This window comes from Amphiprion ocellaris, chromosome 4 (assembly GCF_022539595.1).
Source record: "Amphiprion ocellaris isolate individual 3 ecotype Okinawa chromosome 4, ASM2253959v1, whole genome shotgun sequence".
NCBI classification, from domain to species: domain Eukaryota; kingdom Metazoa; phylum Chordata; class Actinopteri; family Pomacentridae; genus Amphiprion; species Amphiprion ocellaris.
In genome coordinates, this window is record NC_072769.1 from 4,438,857 (window position 1) to 4,445,908 (window position 7,052).

Sequence of the window (7,052 nt, forward strand, 5' to 3'; positions counted from 1 at the left end):
GACAAAAACAATAAAAATAAGACAAAATATTACAAAAATGTGAAACAAAATGGCAAAAACGAGACAACACGAAATAAAACAAAAAAAGAGACAAAAAGTGAGACAAAAAAGTTACAGAGTGACACAAAAATGGACAAATGACAAAAACGAGACAAAAAATGACAAAAACAAGAAATAAAACGACAAAAATGAGATGAAAGTCAGGCACAAAAAGAGAAAAAAACAACAAAAACAAGACAAATTATTACAAAAATGAAACATAAAATTACAAAAGAACAATGAACAATCCAGTATTTTACTTTCTGATCTAAACAACTTGTCATGGTCTAGAAATGATTTTAAATTTATAGTTTTACTAATTTACAATCTGCAGTTAATGTCTTCTCTGGAATTTTTCCACTTTGAGGGCCGGATTGGACCCTCTGGAGGGCCGCTTTTGGCCCACGGGCCTCATGTTGGACACCTCTGGTCTAAGGGAAACATGTAGATTAGATCTTCTGGTGATGCACCTAAAAGCTGTTGAGATGTTTCCATCCAGACCAAAGTGATGGACCACCTGCTGTCACCAAAGTTCTCCTGTTGACGTGGAGATAAAGTACATCTGGATTTGTAGATTTGTGGTTCTGACCTCCTGGTTTGTGACCTCCACGTCCTCCAGATGTTCACTGGGTGGAGCATCTTTCAATGCTGAAGGCAGTGCATCAGGAACTGACGGTCTCTCTTCGCTTTCCAATCAGTTCCTGATGCAGTATCATCAACATCAGAAAGCTCTGGACTCCGGCTGGAAACAGAACCCATGCTGATGTTCGTGGCTTCAATATGTGCTGCATTTTTTACCCTTTAGTTTGAAAATGATGAACACCTAAACTTGTAAGTCATCATGAGAACAGGACTTTGGTTAGAAGGAATCAGGAATGAGAGTAAAGGTTAAAGCAAACCCTCCTGCTCCATATTTTAGTTATTCTTCAGTGCGTATGCTGCCCCCTACTGGCTCCTCTGGCAGGACGTGACAGTGCTGTATTCAAGTGAACCTCAGCAAACACCGTGAGACACTAAAAGCTCACAGTTGCCAGCTGAGATTTAACTGGATCACAGCTGTGTCCTACCAGTGTCTCCTGACACTAACTGATGGGCTTTTCCTTTTATTTTATTTGCTGTTCCCGCATGAAGAGACAGAGATGGAGTCAGATCAGCTGATCGTTGATAAGGGCAGGTAGATCACCGTGGCGACTGGTCCATCTCTGCAGGTGATTGTGAGCTGGTTGTCTGACGTCACAGTTGCCTGCAGAGATTAACAAGTCGACCTTTGTTCCGTCACTTCACAGGACCGTTCCGTTGACTCCCATTAATTTCCTGAAAGATTCATCCTGATATTTCCCAAAATGTAACCTAACCTTCCAACCTTACCCTATATCCAAATATAGTCAAAATGAGCAAAAAATTTAATAAAAATATTATTTTAATATAATATAATATTTTGATTCTTTTTTGTTTTACTTTTTATGCTCATTTTAAAAAAATATATTTGGATATGTATCTATCTATCTATCTATCTATCTATCTATCTATCTATCTATCTATCTATCTATCTATCTATCTATCTATCTATCTATCTATCTATCTATCTATCTATCTATCTATCTATCTATCTATCCATAGATATATGGATATATATGTACATATACATATACATATATATATATGTGTGTGTGTATATATATATATATATCCATCCATCCATTATCTATACACCGCTTAATCCTCACTAGGGTCGTGGGGGGGGCTGGAGTCTATCCCAGCTGACTCATATATATATATATATATATATATATATATATATATATATATATATATATATATATATATATATATATATATATATATATATATATATATATATATATATATATATACATATATATATATATATATATACATATATATGTATGTATGTATATATGGGGCAGAGAAGTCGCCAGCAGAGGGCGACACTGAAAGAAGTCTGATGAATTTATGGTGTTCGTTACTAGTTTCAAGTCTCTTATGATGCACCATGATGTTATTTTAATACATAATCATCCCATTTAGGGGAAACTAGACCATAAAGCTTTGGGATGGGCGACCTTCTTCTTCTAGAAGACTAACTAGAGGCTGTAGAACAGTAGTTTATGAACCACTGGCTGACATCATGATCACTACGTCTATCACATGTATGTTCACACAACACGTAATAGAATATTAGTAGAAGTACACACAGAGATGTTTCCATGGAGACTTGATGGAGTCCTCACCATACAGAGCTCTGCTGACCTGAAGGAAAGGGTTCTAAGTTCCCTGACTGTAGGCAGTTCTCAGCCGAACTGAACTGGTCTTTGTTTCCTAGCAGCTGGACGGTCAGTGGGAGTTCCACCGTCTGACTGTAAAACACAAAGCATCAGCGTTCATTAGCAGCCGTCCTGCTGACGGCCTCCACACCTCCTCCTCTGGACCCATGAACTCAGAGAGCAGCAGGAGGCTGACCGAGACATCTGAATGAGAAAAGCAGGGGTGTCCAACATGCGGCCCGTGGGCCAAAAGCGGTCCTCCAGAGGGTCCAATCCGGCCCTCAAAGTGTAAAAATTCCAGAGAAGACATTAACTGCAGATTGTAAATTAGTAAAACTATCCATCCATCCATCCATTATCTATACACCGCTTAATCCTCACTAGGGTCGCGGGGAGGGCTGGAGTCTATCCCAGATGACTCAGGTGAAGGCAGGGGACACCCTAGACAGGTCACCAGTCTGTCGCAGGGCTACATACAGAGACAAACAATCACTCTCACATTCACACCTACAGGCAATTTAGAATAATCAGTTAACCTCAGCATATTTTTGGACTGTGGGAGGAAGCCGGAGTACCCGGAGAAAACCCACGCATGCACAGGGAGAACATGCAAACTCCATGCAGAAAGATCCCAGGAAAGCCGGGACGCGAACCAGGGATCTTCTCGCTGCAAGGCAAAAGTGCTAACCACTACACCACTGTGCAGCCCGCATTAGTAAAACTATAAATTTAAAATCATTTCTAGACCATGACAAGTTGTTTGGATCAGAAAGTGAAGTACTAGATTGTTCATTGTTCTTTTGTCGCTTTGTGTCTCATTTTTGTAATATTTTGTTGTCTTGTGTTTCCTTTTTGTCTCGCTTGTGACTTTCAAAAGAGACAAAAGCTTGAGAAAAAATTACAAAGTGACAACAAAATGACAAACGACAAAAACGAGACAATAAACACAAAATGACAAAAACGAGAAACAAAACGAGAAAATAATGAGACGAATGACAAATATCAGACAAAAAAACAGCAAAAACAAGACAAAATATTGCAAAAGTGAGACACAAAATGACAAAAAAATTGACAATTGACACGAAAAAACAAAAAAGACAAAAAAGTTGACAAAAAATGGACAAACGATAAAAACAAGACCAAAAAAACCCTACAAAATGATAAAAATAAGACAAAAACCACAAGTGGGACAAAAAGGAAACACAAAAAGACAAAAATGAGACACAAAACATCAAAAAAATGAGACAAATGACACAAAATAAAACAAAAAAATTGACAAAAACGGTACAACATATCCCAACATATGATTCAGCAGAAGAACATGGGAAGTTGTGAGATGGTTTAATGTTGTCCGTATGAAAGTGAACTCCAAACTTTCCAAACACGGAGCATCAACCTCTTTTCACACAAACAGACCTGAGTTCAGACGACATGTTGGATTTGTTCCGGCCCGTGGGCTCCGAGGGCTCTAACCAGGCGAGACGTGGACGGACAAAGCCTCAATTAGAGCCGTGGGGTGTCCAAACAGCGGACGGAGGACACTGGACATGGACCCCCCTCGGCTCTTCTATTGTCCCGTCGTGGAAAACAGAAAAATAAAGACAATGTGATTTGGTTCTGCTGAGGTGCACTCCTAAAGGCCTCGCAGCGTCAGAGACTTAAAAATCACTCGTTGTCGTCTTCAAAGAGCACGACAGATGCGTCTCTGGAAGTCCAACCCTCCAAAAACACGATTCATGGGACGGTTTCTCTTCAAACATCATCGCTAAACCAGGAATGTCAAACTCATTCTAATCCAGGTTCCACATTCATTCATAAGATTTTACTTCATGATCAAAACGACAGTCAGACAAAAAAGACAAAAAATACCAAACCAAAAGCAAGACAAAATATGACAAAAACAAGACACAAAACGACAAAAGCGAGAAACAAAATGACAAATACTTGAGACGAGCTACACTAAAACAAAACAAAAAAGAGACAACAAATTTGACAAAAAAGTTGTAAACTGACAAAAAAATGGACAAACGACAAAAATGAGACAAAAAAAATGACACAGACAAGACCAAAAAATGACAAAAGCAAGAAATAAAATGGCAAAAAAGTAGACAACAACACAAGCAAGACAAGAAAACCCACAAAACAACAAAAACATGAGACAAATAACAAAAGTCAGACAAAAAAAGACAATAAATAACAAAAACAAGACAAAATATTACAAAAACGAGACACAAAATGACAATAGCGAGAAACAAAGTGACACAAAATGAGACAAACGACACAAAACAAAACAAAACAAAAAAAGACTAAAAATTCAACCAAAAAAGTTACAAAGTGGCAAAAAAATGGACAAACGACAAAAACGAGACAAAAAAATTATACGAATGACACAAACAAGACCAAAAAATGACAAAAGCAAGATACAAAATGGCAAAAAGTATACAAACAACACAAGCGAGACAAAAAACACAAAATGACAAAAATAATACACAAAACAACAAATAAAGCAAAACAAATAGGACAAAAATAAGACAAAAAACACCAGCGAGACAAAAAGCACACTCAAAACGACAAAAACAAGAAACAAAACAACAAAAGCATGAGAGGAATGACAAAAGTCAGACAAAAAAGACAAAAAAACAACAAAAACGAGACAAAAGATTATAAAAATGAAACTCAAAACGACAAAAACAAGACACAAAAAGCATGAGACAAAGGACACAAAACAAAACAAAAAAATTCAACAAAAAAATTTCAAAGCACGCAAATGAGACAAAAACAAAACGACAAAAACAATACACAAAACAACAAATAAAGCAAAACATGAAATGAAAAAAATAAGACAAGAACCACAAGTGAGACGGAAAGGAAACACAAAACGAAAAAACGAGAAACAAAACGACAAAAACATGAGACGAAAGTCAAACAAAAAACAACAAAAGCAAGACAAAATATTACAAAAACGAGACACAAAACGACAAAAGAACAATGAACAATCTAGTATTTTACTTTAGGATCCAAACAACTTGTCATGGTCTAGAAATGATTATAAAATTATAGTTTTACTAATTTAAATGTCTTCTGTGGAATTTTTACACTTTCAGGGCCGGATTGGACCCTCTGGAGGGCCACTTTTGGCCCACGGGCCGCATGTTGGACACCCCTGTTCTAAATGACATGTATGTATATAAATGACCGTGTTTCGTTGCTGAACCCTCACAGACTAAATAATCTGTTACAGAAGCAAAAGCAAGAAGCGTGTGGAAAATAATCCGACTAAATAACGTCTTTATCAGGACTCCTTCCCATGTTTTGTGCGATAAAGGGATGAGAAAAAGGAAGATCTACATCTGCAACAGGTCTTAGTGTCTCCACATGACATTTTACTCCCCTATCCAGTTTGAAAGCACGTCTTAAATGTTCTTTTTAACGTGTGAATTTAACAGCTGTGTCAGAAACCTTTAACTCAAAGTAAAACGGTGAGTTTGGGAGCTTTCAGACTACCATCATCCTCCCTCTTAGAATGATTTAAATCCACAATAGTTTCAAATTAAAAGCTCGTCTTACCTCAGGGATGCAGACACGCCGGCTTCCAGGGTGAAGAGAGTTGTGAGGTCCAGCCCCTGTAGCACCACCCTGACCCCAGCACCTCCCTGCCCCATCGCCCCCCTACGCCCCGCTGAGGACCAGATTCTTCCTGTCATTAGTCTCAAAGCAGGATTTCACCGTTAACGAAACTGGACAAACTGACTCTAATTTATCTAATTCATCATTATGCTAAGTTTGTGTACACATATGGTCATTTGAATTTGTAGAAATTGTGATTCCATGTGACAAAAGTACAAAAAACACACAATGTAAACCAGTGACGTCCAACATGCGGCTTGTGGGCCAAAAGCAGCCCTCCAGAGGGTCCAATCCGGCCTTCAAAGTGTAAAAATTCCAGAGAAGACATTAACTGCAGATTGTAAATTAGTAAAACTATAAATTTCAAATCATTTCTAGACCATGACAAGTTGTTTGGATCAGAAAGTAAAATACTAGATTGTTCATTGCTCTTTAGTTATGTCGCTTTGTCTCTTTATTGTCAAATTTTTTGTCGTTTTGTGTCTCATTTTTGTAATATTTTGTCATTTTTGTTGTTTTTTGTCTGACTTTTGTCATTTATCTCATGCTTTTGTTGTTTTGTGTTTCCTTTTTGTCTCGCTTGTGTTTTTTGTCTTATTTTTGTCATTTTGTGTTTTGCTTTAGTCGTGGTTTTGTGTGCCATTTTTTTGTTGCTTTTTAGGTTTTTTGTCAAATTTTTTGTCTCTTTTTTGTTTTATTTCGTGTTGTTTGTCTACTTTTTTTAACGCTTTGTTTCATTGTTGTAATATTTTGTCTTGTTTTTTATTGTTTTTTGTCTTTTTTTTGTCTGACTTTGGTCTTATATTTTTTGTCATTTTGTTTCTCGCTTTTGTCATTTTTTTGTCTCATTTGTCTCCATTTTTTGTTGGTTTGTAATTTTTTGGTATAATTTTTTGTCTCTTTTTTATTGTTGCATGTTGTCTCGTTTTGGTTCTCGTTTTTGTTGTTTTGTGTTTCCTTTTTGTCTCACTTGTGTTTTTTGTCTAATTTTTGTCACACTGTGTTTTGCTTTATTTGTTGTTTTGCGTAACTTTTTTGTCGAATGTTTTGTCTCTTGTTTTGTTTCGTGTTGTTTGCCAAATTTTTTGTCATTTTGTGTCT